The sequence below is a fragment of the Acinonyx jubatus genome, chromosome D3 (genome assembly GCF_027475565.1).
Source record: "Acinonyx jubatus isolate Ajub_Pintada_27869175 chromosome D3, VMU_Ajub_asm_v1.0, whole genome shotgun sequence".
NCBI classification, from domain to species: Eukaryota; Metazoa; Chordata; class Mammalia; order Carnivora; family Felidae; genus Acinonyx; species Acinonyx jubatus.
Window position 1 is genome coordinate 37,366,743 of NC_069392.1, and position 13,047 is coordinate 37,379,789.

General features: G+C 44.8%; 1 protein-coding gene across 2 annotated transcripts in view; it reads left to right on the forward strand.

Annotated features, from left to right (window-relative positions):
- The first annotated feature begins 12,132 nt into the window (after positions 1-12,132).
- The window catches only part of EPB41L3 (erythrocyte membrane protein band 4.1 like 3), a 227,110-nt gene continuing 226,195 nt past the window's right edge, over positions 12,133-13,047 (forward strand). Inside the window, exon 1 of one of the 2 annotated variants that reach the window (XM_053205952.1) lies at positions 12,133-12,265. The gene's annotated coding sequence lies outside the window, so the exon portion shown is untranslated. Of the gene's footprint in view, positions 12,385-13,047 lie in introns of both variants that reach the window. The other variant, XM_053205945.1, reaches the window with a different exon arrangement.

Below are 13,047 nucleotides of genomic sequence, written 5' to 3' on the forward strand. Positions count from 1 at the left end.
TATCCACATGCAAAAGAGAGAAACTATACCCCTATCTTAGACCACTCACAAAAATTCACTCAAAATAGATTAAGGACATGAATGTAAGACCTGCAACCAGAAAACTCCTAGAATAAAATAAAGGGAAAACTCTTCTGACATCTGTCTTGGCAATGATTTTTTTTTTATTATGACACTAAAAGCAGAGACAACAGGCAAAAATTAATAAGTAGGACCACATCAAACTAAAAAGCTTCTGCACAGAAAAAAACTCAACAACAACAACAAAAACAACCTATGCAATGGGAGAAAATATTTGCAGAGCATACATCTGATAAGGGGTTAATATCCAAAATGTATACAGGACTCGTATAACTCAAAAGAACAAAAAAATCCGATTAAAATATGGGCAGAGGACTTGAAATGACATTTCTCCACATGCAAGTGGCCAACAAGTACACGGAAGAGGTGCTAAACGTTGCTCGTCATCAGGGAAATACGAATCAAAACCACAATATCACCTCACACCTGTTGGAATGGCTATTATCAAAAAGACAAGAGATAACCCATGTGGGCGAGGATGTGGAGAAAAGGGAACCCTCATGCGCTGTTGGTGAGAATACAAATTGGTACAGCCACTATGGAAAACGGTACAGAGGCCTCCCAAAAAATTAAAAACAAAACTACCATATTATCCAGCGATCTTACTTCTAGATATATATTCAAAGAAAGTAAAATTATCTTGAAGAGACACCCGCTCCCCCCCCTTTTCATTGTAGCATTATTCACAATGGCCCAAACAGAAACAACCTAAGTGTCCATTGACAGATGAATGGGTAAATAAGTAAATATATAATATTATGTCTATAATATATTATAATGTAAATATGTATATCCCATTGTATTATATCTTTAGATACAGTGAAATATTATTCGACTAATTAAAAAAAGAAGGAAATCCTGTTATTTGTGACAACATGGATGGACTGGGAGGGCATTATGCTAAGTGAAATAAATCAGACAGAAAGACAAATACTGTATGATCTCACTTCTGTGTGGAATCTAAAAGACTCAGTTAATAGAAACAGAGACTAGAATGATGGTTGCCAGGAGCCGAGGGGTGGGGGAGATGGGGAGATGATGATCAAAGGTTACGAACTTTCTGTTATGAGATGAATAAGTTCCGGGGATCTGAGGCACAGTATGGTGACTTGTGCGCTTGAAAGTCGCTATGGGAGTAGAGCTTTAATGTTCTCACCATGACAACAACAAATGGTAATTTCGTGAGGTGAAGGCTATGTTAACTAGTCTTATTATGGTAAATATTTCACAATATGTACGCATATCACATCATCACATTATACACCCTAAATTTACACAATGCTATATGTCAGTTATGTTTTGATAAAGCTTGAGGGAGAAAAAAGAAATGCCAAGTTTGGGATCCTGTGTGAGTCATTATTACAGGCCTGGACTGTGAAGGAAAGGCAAAGAAAGTATCAAAAAATATCCATTTCAACTTATGAATAGGCGTATGTTGCACATTTGGTACTTTCAACATTGTTTGTAGTATCTTTCTGCAGGAAGGGAAAGTTGTCATTCTTAATTATGCTAACCGAGATACTTTCATTTTCTCTGTATTATTTTCTATCGTTTAAATCAAGGAAGAATTACCCAAAGTGAGGAAATCTGTGACCGAAGCAGTATGAATGAATTAATTCTATCAAAACTATTAATTGAGTGCCTTCGAAAATAACCATCACTGTTTATCATTTGCCCAGAATTTTTCTAGCACTTTACATATATGAACTAAGTAAAGCCTCACAATTTCCCACTGTGGAAAGAACACACCAGAATTCTCATTTACAGACTAGGAAATCCAATGGAGTAGATACTTCAGTGGCCGCTTTTTGCTGATAAGGAAGTTGACAGACAAGGGTGTTAGATCACTTACCCCAGGTCAGAAGGACAGAGCGAGAATCACCCCAGGCAGTCTGACTCCAGATCTGGACAATAGAACCACACAGAACAGCTTCTTTCTAGGTCGTAGAGACAAGAAAGCCCTCCCAGCCCCTGTCTTCAGGGAACTTACAGTCCCATCAGGAAAGCACATCAATCAATCAATACTGAATGATAAGTGCTGGGGAGGTGCAGTGGAATCTAGTTTAAACAGAGAGGTACAGAGAGAAGCAAGTCTTCTCAGAGAAAGTACACCTTCAGTTGGATCTTGCAGGATGAATAAGCCTGAGCAAGATGAAGAGCTGGGAAGAGAGGGGTCTGGGAAATAAAACAGCGTGTGAGGAAGGTCTGGAGGTGGGAGAACTCATGGCAACCTTGAAACCCAAAGGGAGGCCACCGCTGGGGCAGAGCGAGGTGGGGGTGGGGTGCACTTGCTAGGTGGGCAGCGATCCCAGACAGGGTTCCGTGAGGCTTTTAAAACTTTTATCTGAGGTGAATGGAAGGTCATTGAGAAGTATTAAGCAAAGGAGAGATCCCTCTGGCTGGTATGAGAGGAATGTGCTGGAAGGCAGCAAGGATCAAAACAAAGCAGGACAGCACAGAGGTTAAGAGGCTCTGACAGCTCAGGCAAGGGCAGGTGGAAATTTGGAAGCTACAGAGGTGGTCCCACTCGGGCGTATCTGGAGGTAGATGGGGCCAACACCTGACAGGTGTCTAGGTGACTCACGACCCCATAGGCTGAATCCTGATGTGCGCACAAACATGGGTTTACAAGTTGAGATGCTAGACTCAATATCCTTTTCTTATACATTTTAAATCCTGGATTATGCTTTAAAACAGGGCACCTGGGTGGCTCAGTTTGTTGGGCGTCTGACTTGGGCTCAGGTCACGATCTCACAGCTCGTGACTCTGAGCCCCGCGTCGGGCTCTGTGCTGACCGCTCAGCGCCTGGAGCCTGCTTCAGATTCTGTGGCTCCCTACCTCCCTGCCCCTCAACTACTCACGCTCTGTCTAAAATGAATAAACGTTAAAAAAATTTTTAAATAAGCATTGTTCTTTTTATGGATCGATGGCATGTGAGACAGGAAAATACGATCAAGTTTGCTTAAAAACTGATGATGGAGCAATTGTCTGGAGGAAATTCTTCCCTTTCAGGTGTCACTTGTATAGTATCTACTTAGAGAGCTACTCCCAACGTAGGTCTTTACAGTTCCGAAGAAACCCTTCATATTTCAGAGATGCCTGAGCGATGCCTCTACTAAATCCCTTCTCATGACATCTTGGGTCTGTGTGAGCCCCTGCCCCAAGGGACAACCTACCACCTAAACAGCTTACTAGATCATCAAAGTGAGGGCTAGAACAGAGACAGACTAGTAAGATCCCGGAGCCACACAGTCAAGGTTATAGAATTCTGTCACTCTCAACGCTGGCCAGCCATTTGCCCTAACCTGAACTGATCCCAACCGATTTCATGAGAGTATTCTAGAGATGCATGGAACAGGTAATAATTCAATCCAGAGAATATCCGTTTTCTATCTATACAATGTCTATCCAACCACAAAGCCCTTTTCTAGCCCATTCTGTTTTGACTAGCTTTTCCTCTTCTTTCTCTTCCCTTCACATAACTTCAGGGAGAGAACGTTCAAGCCACTGTTCTTGAAAGTTCCCCAGACAAACTCGGGGGCCATTGCAGGATGGAGTTCCTGCAAGCAATCAAAACTAAGACCTGACAAGCATAATTCACTTCTTTTAGACTTCGGTGGCGCATGAACATACAGTTACTAACCTTTAAGGCCCTGAGCAGCACAAGGTGGCCAGGGAGTTCTGGGATTCAGCCAACTTCTTGCCCTGGCACAAGATAGCTGTGTGCCTGCAGGGATGTGTTCTGCCAGAGGGGTGCCTTTTCCCTGTTTTTAGGAAAGGCAGCCTTTGGGATAGCAGTGGCCTTGCACTTAACCCTCAAATACAACAGGTGATATGATCATTACCCATCACCTTAACAAAAATGGAGCCAGTACACTCTCAAGTTAATTGAAGAGGTTGCTTTCTTTAGAAACTGGGATTCTAGTCCTTGTGTTCTGCTGACTGGAAGATATTTAGTGATCTCCTATAGCCAAAATAAAGATTCACTGGATCGCAATTAATGAAAATAAATATCACTAATCAGCTACCATACCTGCAAAGAAAGTGGCTCTGATTTTAAAGAAAAAAAGTAGAAATCAGATTAATACTCGGTCTAGTTATCAGCATTGGCTTAAGGTGATACAGATGTTAACAGCCAACTTTCAATCAGTCTTATGTTGCATTTTGAAAACTTCTTGCCTTGTAAAATTTGGCAAAGAATTCACTTTTCAGATAATTAACTTCTACTTATTGCTGACTTTGCATGCTTTGCCTCAGATCAGAAAATAACCTAAACAGTTTCTGCATCCAGAGTGTTCTTTTCACGGGTGGGCATGCATCAAGCAAAGGAACAAAGAAACCTCAAGCCCTAAATCTTTACAATGAGTTTATGATCTGCGGTTATGTGGAAGGTTTATTGATCAGTCACTGTTGTTTGATATTTTGCTGCAAAGGGCAGAGCTTACTCTGGAACTTTCTGCTCTTGGCAACTTGGTTAAAATTTTATTACAATTAAGAGATACTTAAAAAAGAAAAAAAAAAAAGAAAGAAAAATCATTCTGGGGCTAGTTCATGCCATGCCAACCCTAACAAATTCTGGAGCACTGAGGAGTCACTGAGAGGCGATAGTTTTAAGTATTGGCACATGACTTCACTTAGGGGAAAGCTGTTTAGAAGTATAGGAGTATCTACTAGAAGAAAAAAGAAAAAGACAGGATTCACATCAACAGCACTTTTAAACTTCTGTCATTATGCTACATAAGTAGCTCAATAAGGAGATGGATGGTGGCAAGTCATTCATATGGCCCTTTATAGTTTTTAAAGCCCTTCCACCAAATTATTTCCTTTAACCCTATGTAGTTGATGAGGAAATATAAGGAAATTGAGATTCAGAGAGGTTAATCCTGAGATCACACTGCTAGTAAAGAAACAGCACTGGGAGAGGAACTTGGAACGCGTTTCAAGAAATCATAACTTTGTTTGACTTTTTGCTTAACATTTCAAAGTTTGAGGAGCAGAACAGCAGCATCAGGAAGAAAAGATTTATGCTGCAAAGATAGGTCTCCAGGTCGTGCATCAGTAGGCACGGGATGCCAGCGATGGGTTTTGCCAGCCATTGTGTTAGCAATGATGGCTCCTTCGAGAAAACATGGAAAGGTCTTCCTTTCAAAAGAAGCTTAATGCATAAACCAGATAGCTATTTTTGCAGAATCCAAAAATTCATTTTGAGGGCTTCACACTAATGAGATAAATTCAAGAGAAATAACGCTTCCGTCCAACTATCTCATTATTCCATTAAGGATGCGCCGAAAACTGTTAAAAGTTCGAATGCCTAAAACGTCTATTAGAGCTACATATTTCATTCAACTCACTGAGTTTTATAGAAACATCTACCTAGAAATTTGGGGAGATTTATGGAAAACAAAAATAATTATTTCTGCAATTCCAAATCTAAATCACTATGTCTTATGTGTTGTCTCCAAGCTCAGTCATTAAATAATTGTAGGATTGGCCCCAGTGAAACTTGCTTTCTAAACAGTTCTTGAATGTGCACTGAGCCTTCTAAAACATGCAGAATAAGGTACATTAAAAATTTGATGACCAATCAATGCTGAAAGTTTGTCCGATGTGTATGAGTTTCCATTTCATTTTACATAAATGTTTTCTAAGGACTTTTGGCTTACAAAGGACTAAGCTGGACACAGGGCTTCAATAATACAAGAAGGGGATTTATTTCCCTTGTGAGCTGAATTGCCACCTAAAAAAAGAAGGTGCTAAATTTGAACTATTGCGAATTCTTTTTTTTTAAGTTTTGTTTTGTTTTTTTTTTTACATTGATGCATTTTTTGAGAGACAGAGCACAAGTGGGGAAGGAGCAGAGACAGAAGGAGACACAGAATCCGAAGCAGGCTCCAGGCTCTGAGCTGTCAGCACACAGACCGACGTGGGGCTCGAAACCACGAACTGTGAGAATGTGACCTGGGCCTAAGTTGGATGCTTAACCGACTGAGCCACCCAGGCGCCCCTGAACTATTGTGAATTCTTTTAATTAGTCCTTTTTGCTCCAAGAGGCTTCTGTTTCACAAAAGGGAAGTGTCTAAAATTCTTTTGATAGACCACACGATTTTAAAGAATAGGTTTGGAAATATTTGTAGAACTTTGAATTGTAAGGCCTGGTGATAGGTCATCTAGTCATTTGGTCAACAAACATTCAGTTCAAACCTAACAACACTTTTCTCCAGATTGCCTACTTTACCTTATATTCATCAAACACGGTCTTTTTTTTTCTGTCTTTATGTTTTTGATAACCTCTTACTACACTCTGCCTTTAGTGTCTATGAGACCTTTTAAGTTAAACTACGTGACTTCAATCTTTTCAGTGGCATTGGCAACCCTTAGCATGTGGGTGTATCTATAGTTAGCCGTAAATGTATTTATGTGCTTTTGTAATTTCATCCATTCATTTAACAAATATTTATTGAGGGTTTATCACATACCACCTTCTGATATAGGTACTGGGGACATAGTAAACAAAAGAGGCTAAAATCCCCCTTTTCCCTGGAGCTTATAGTCAAGGCAGCTGGAATGGGCAGACTGTATATAAATAAACACAACATCTACTATGTAGGGTTGTAACACATGCTATAGAGAAAAATCAAGCAGTGAGAGAGGGGATGTGGGTGGGAAGAAGGAAGAGCAATTTTAAATATGGTACCCAAAGAAGCCTTCATGGAGGTAGACACATTTGAGCAAAGACCTAGAGGTGGTGGGAGTTACAGGGATACTCAAAGAGTGTCTCCGGTACAGGGAGGAAGATGCCTGGAGTGTTCTAGGAGCAGCATGGAAGCCAGTGTGCCTAGAGTTGGGTGCGGAAGGTGGAGAGCAGCAGGAGATGGGAGACACTGTGGCCAAAGGGGCAGCTCTATTAGGATTTGGGCTTTGTATTTCTACAAGGTAGAAGCAGATGAGCAAGGAAGAAAATATGACTTATATTTTTTAAAGTTCTTATTTAGGCTGCTGGGCTGGCTGATGGTAGTCTTTAGGAGAGCAAGGACCAACACAGGGGACACATTAGGAAGGTATTACAATAATCAAGACAAGAGATAACGTTGACCTGAACCAGGGTCACAATGGCAGAGGTGGTGTAAAAGAGTTGGATTTTGGACCTAGCTAAAGGTAGAACAAATAGAATTTATGACAGATTAGATAGGGGATGTGAGAGAAAGGGTATTATTAAGGCTGACTTCGAGGTTTTGACCTGAACACCTGCAAGGACAGAAATTGTACTGGTGAGGTATGGTCAGGAGTTGACAGCAGCAGCAGGGACCCAGGAGACTGGAAAAAGAAGAGGCTGGGGAGGGTGGGGGAGCCAGGAGCCCAGGAGGCAGCAAGTGCAATGGGGCAGCAGCTAGGGCAGGGGGCCGGAGGCGACTGATGCGGTCAGAAGATTGTTACATAAGGGAGCTGGAGCAAATCAGTCAATACACTGAGGGCAATGGGAGTCAGGTTTCCTTCTATCAGAGAAGAGATTTATAAATATAGAAAAGTCAGAGGCTATAAAGAATCCTGATACGTAGGATTAGAATTGGAGGCATTGGCATGAACACACGATATAGATGTAGATACAGGTATAGACACAGATACAGAGAGAGAGAAATGTTTACATGGATATGCATTTATAGGTGGATACATAGAGAAAGAGATACACAGATATACACATAGAAATAGACATACATGTGTGTGTGTTTGTGCTTGTGTGTGCACATGTATTATTTATCTTCTTGTTCTATCCACTGAGAGAGCTTAGAGGTTATGACAGGCTGGTAGTGGTGAGCATGTTGGGTGCCCAGATCTTGTTTCTAAATGTCATCCTCCATTAAAAGGAACCAGAGCTTCTTGGAGAGCTGACTGATTGCAGGGCTGGGGCAGGGAAAGTACAAAATGAGCTGGAACATTTTGATATGCCAGAACGTAAGAAGATGCCCAAGAATAATGGGGACAGAGGGACCTAAGAGGCAGCTTGAAGAGACACCCTCCGGCCAAATCTGGGACCATTTGAGCATCAAAATAAATAATGAAAGTAGCAGAATAAAGCTCACTGAATAAAATAGGAATGAACGAGGCTACACTGACATAAATCAATACATTCAGGGAAGGGAAAGATTTTTTACAGAAGAATGCCAATTCATAAATGCAGATGGAATGATGCACACGGAAGATTGTCTTTTGAAAATCATCATCGTGGTGGTTGATGCAGGTGAGCGTCATCAATGTCTCTCATAAGATTCGTTGAGTACAGATTCAATGAGGAACAGAATATTGGTGTAACCTCAGAGTATATTCTTCCAAATACCAAGGGGATTGATTACCAATGGGGAAATGGTGACATTATACAGGAGAATTTCAGTACCTAACAATCCAGGTGACCAAGGTGAACATCACAATGGTGGGATGGTTCAAAATCTTGTGCCTTTTAATGGAAATGTATGGTGAACACAGAGTCCTTTCTTTGATATTCCCAACAAGAATGCACGACCTGGTTTGGATATGAAGAAACATCAGATGGATCCAGACTGAAATCTATGAAATCTAGAGGAGGAAATTCATCTGGTTTTTTAAAGCTGTCAAGGAAGAGCAAGAAAGCCTTGGAAAGACTAAAAAACTGTAGCAGATTAAAGGAGAACAAAGAGACATGTCAGCGAAATGTAATGTGTGATCTTGGATTGGATTCTGAACCAGAAATGGAAAAGAAACGTTGTGGGGAAAGTTGGTGAAATTTGAGTGGGTTCCATGGATTGGTTGTACACGTGGTGCTTATGTGGGAGAGAATCCTGGCTTGGGAGAGATATATACACTGGAGTATTTAAGGATGATGGGAATCATGTCTATACTTGTTCCTAAATGGTTCAGAGGGAGAATACAGATCATGAGTCGCTATCTGTCTGTCTGTCTAGAGAAAGTGCAAGAGAGATCGAATGCAATATGATAATAATTGGGAAAGCCAGGAGAGAAGGACATAGGAGTTCTCTGTGCTATTTTTCCATGTTTTTGTAAGTTCGGGGTTATTTCAAAATAAATCGTTAAAAAGTGATTTCATTGGTCACGGAGCCTAATCCTATCCTACAGAAAGGAAAAAGTGAATGATGACACTCTGAGCCCCCAAAGTTCTGAACCAACAGTAACCTCTAAAGATTTATGGGTTTTACTTAACAGGAAACTCAGTAGTATCCAGAGTTAATTGCTCATTCAAAACATGTATCTAGAAGTGCGGGCTGCACCACCAGCAGCACTTGGAAAAAAGGGTGTGTTTTGTTTGTTGGAAGGACTGGGCTGGAGAGCTACATTCTCTGGTTAAAGAGGTCAGAGGCAATTTGGAAGGTTAGATGGCGAAACATTGTGAAACCACAGCATTGTGTGGAGAGCCTGAAGGGGCAGAGCATGGTTAGCCCCGGCAAAAGGAGTCACATGGGGGAACTGTTATTTGTCTTAAGCAATTTGGAGGGCTTCCTTGTGAAATAGGTGGCAGACATTTGTATGACAACCATGGATAAAAACAGAACCAACCAGAGGAAAAAAACGTAGTGCCACTCACCTCGTCTTCAAGTAAGGAAGACGAAATGGGTTCGGGGTTAGTGAGGTTCTTATCGCAGGGAATGCCCAGGCAGCAGGAGTGCTTGATAGAAATGTTCCATCAGAAACAAATATCAAAAGTATTAGGGGATCATGTAGCTCCTTGAGCACTGCTTACCATAGGAGCTACTACTTAGTGAATGCTTACTACATGCAAAACGTCACAGTGCCAAGCGGTACAGGTGCATTCCCTCAGTTCACCCTTACAACAGCTCTATCGGGAAGGCGCCCTTCTGCCCTGTTCACAGATGAGGAAAATAAAGCTCACATGCAAATCAAGCATGTCACACACGGAAGTGTTGGAACCAAGATTCAGCCCTCTGTCTGCTGAAACCATAAGCCACTCTGGGATTCTCAGCCTCTACGTCCCACCAATTCTCTTTTGTCTCCTCCTTCAGGATCTTGAGTCACTGGTACGTCCAATGGACCAGAGTCCCTGGATTTCTGTCACTGTCAAAAGACTCTGCAATGTTCTCTTTTTTTTCCCAGGTAATTTATTTTTTGAGAGAGAGAGAGAGCGCACATGAACAGGGGAGGGGCAGAGGGAGAGAGAGAGAGAGAAAGAGAGAGAGAGAGAGAGAGAGAGAGAGAGAGAGAGAATCTTAAGCAGGCTCCACACTTGCTTAGCTTGGGGCTCAATACCGCGACCCTGAAGTCGTGACCTGAGCCAAAATCAAGAGTCAGATGCTCAACCGACTGAGCCACCCAGGTGCCCCCGGTAACTTTCTCTTTCAAGTCTTTCTCACTCCTCTTCCTACATGATGTTTTCTCACTTGAGTCCCAGCTCCTTCTATTAGGAAAATGTACCTTTGCCAGTTGTTCATGCCTCACCTGACTGTCAACACATCAGATACGTATCTGGGTTAAGGACGATTACTACCCCCATCTCCACCCCTACCCCCAATTTTTATCAGGTAATCCCCCTGTTACTGAGGCAACTTACACTCAAATCTGAACAAGCCACACCTTCAGTCTACTCATTGTTTCACCCAGTCCAGGTCAAAGTGCAATTCATTAAGCAAGTACTTTATCTGGAGTATTGAAATACCTCTGTGAATGTTTTGCCTCTGAACCGTGCTACCTGGTTATGGTGGGGGGGGGGGGGGAAGTTTGCTACTAGTCCCCAAAGTGGACCCAAGGTGTTAGGATCTGGACAGGGGCTATAAAGCAGCTTTCCAAGTTGCTTAGCAACAGTTGACAGATTATGCCTTCTTGACTGGTTCCAACCGTCCCAAACACGCCCTGTGAAGAGCCACGTCTGTCTTCCTTTTCCTCCTGCCTCACCCTTCTGAGGATTCTACAAGGCGCCGTTAGACAAGAGTGTGCACGTGCATGCTTTATCGCAGGTAACAGTGCCACCCCCTGCACTCACAAAACATAGATGTTTCCCCAATGGGCTATAAAATGTGCTATTTGGGAAGTTAATTTTGAAATGTTGTTCAACTAATAGGTACTTGGCAATGTACCTCTTTCACATAGATACTCCAGGAGTGCGACGTTTCTGGTTGATGGCATGGCTTTCCAGAGAAGTACTTTTCATATTTTTATAGTTTTTCTCCTCTGTAAGACTTTACCAAGTCAGCTTCCCAGAAAGCATGATTTCAGGTCCTACTGAAGAGGCAGAATGGAGCGCACTTGGATGAGAGGAAGAAGAAAGAACAGTAACGTTCCTTTCGTTTACTTAAAAGGCCCAAGAGTTGTGCAAAACACAGGCTTCCCATGTGCTCCGGCGTGAGTTTTCGCGGCCTGGACTGGAGGCCCCAGGATCAAGCAAGCTGGCACACAGGCACGCTGGCTCTTCAGGACTGCTGCCTCCATAGGCAACAGGAGGGATAGGTGGCTTTCTGGATGCTGGAACCCGAGGTTCCTCCAGGGCAGTCGCGCAAATAGGGTGAGAAAAGACAGGATCCCAGGACTTAAGTTCACATTTTGGCTACTTCGAGTGAACTTTAAGCAAACACAACGCCCAAACCGCTTTCTAGCTCACATCGCAGCACACAGATTGCGCTGTGACGTTAACTCTTTTCAGAGATTGCATACCAGCAAAAACAAAAAACAAACAAACAAAAAACCCCCACAAGTATCCAGGTCCCCCTAACGCACACGGAGGGCATTTCTCATATCCTCTCTCTTTCCTCCAGTCCCCAACCTACAGAAAATTGGGTGTGTGCGTGTTCATGTGCGTGGCGGATTCTTCCCCTGCTTGCAAAGCCTAAGCCTAAGCTTCCAGACCTCGCTGCTTCTAAAGCCCAGGGAGGCCTGGAAGGAGACCCGCTCTCAGCGAACCGGCCGCACGGAGGCGGGGAGCGGGGCGGGGCCGAGCGCCGGGACCGCCCAGGCGCGGGGCACAGCCAACCAACGCACGGGGAGGGCCGGCCGGCGCGGGCTGAGCGGCGCGGGCTGTCACAGGCGCCCGACGCGCGCTGCAGGTGGCAAGTTGGAGGTGCCGCCGCCACCGCTGCAGGAGCAGCCCGGGTCTGGCGGCCCCTTCCAGCCTCCGACAGCCCTTTCCCGCCGCCGAGCCCGACACTGGACCCGGGAGAATCCGGAGGAAGAAGCCTCTGCGCAGGGACCTGTAAGCAGCCCTACCTCTCTTTTGCCCTTGCGCTACTTTTTTTCTTCGAGGAAGGTTGTGCCTGGGGGCTGCGAACAGGCTCCAGGAGAGGCTGGAGAGGAAGGCTTCGGGTGACTCAGGTGAGCGCCTCTTCTTTCCGGTGCCCCATCCCTGTTCGCAGCCGGGCGCTGGCCGGGACATCGGCTCGCCCAGTGGGCAGGGGACGGGGCGCGGGCGCCTGCCCTTGGCTCGAGGTCGATGAGGGAGAAAGCGAGGAAGGGGCGAGGCTGGTCCGGCCGGGGGCTGTCTGCCCGGGCCCGCCCAGAATCGGCAGGGACTCTTGGGCGGGCACCCCAAGGCGTGTGGACAGGCAGAGAGATGCTCTGAGATGGCCAGAGGGCTTGCACCCTGGTTCAAGCTGGCGGGGATCGCCCCCGTGCGCGCCGTTCGGGAGCCGCAGCGGAGCCGGGCGCGGCGCCTTTGCGAAGCCCTGGAGAGAGCGCGTTGGGCCGGGCGAGCGCAGGAATCTTCAATCCCCGAGAGCCAGAGGCGCTGGAGGACGTCATCCCTCTCGGCCCCGGCAACTCCTCCTCCGCCCCTTTCGCCTCCACCCCTCCGCGCCGGCGGTTCAGCCTATTCGGAGATTCCGTGCCTGTGCCAACGCGCGAAGTGGCTGCTGCTGTCACTACCCTCCCTGCCCTCGCTGGAATTGGAACGCCCCGGGGTCCGGCTCTCCGGCCTTGGCCGCCTAGTTGTGCTCCAGAGACGAGTGGGGCTGGCCAGTTCTCCGCGCGGAGGGCGGA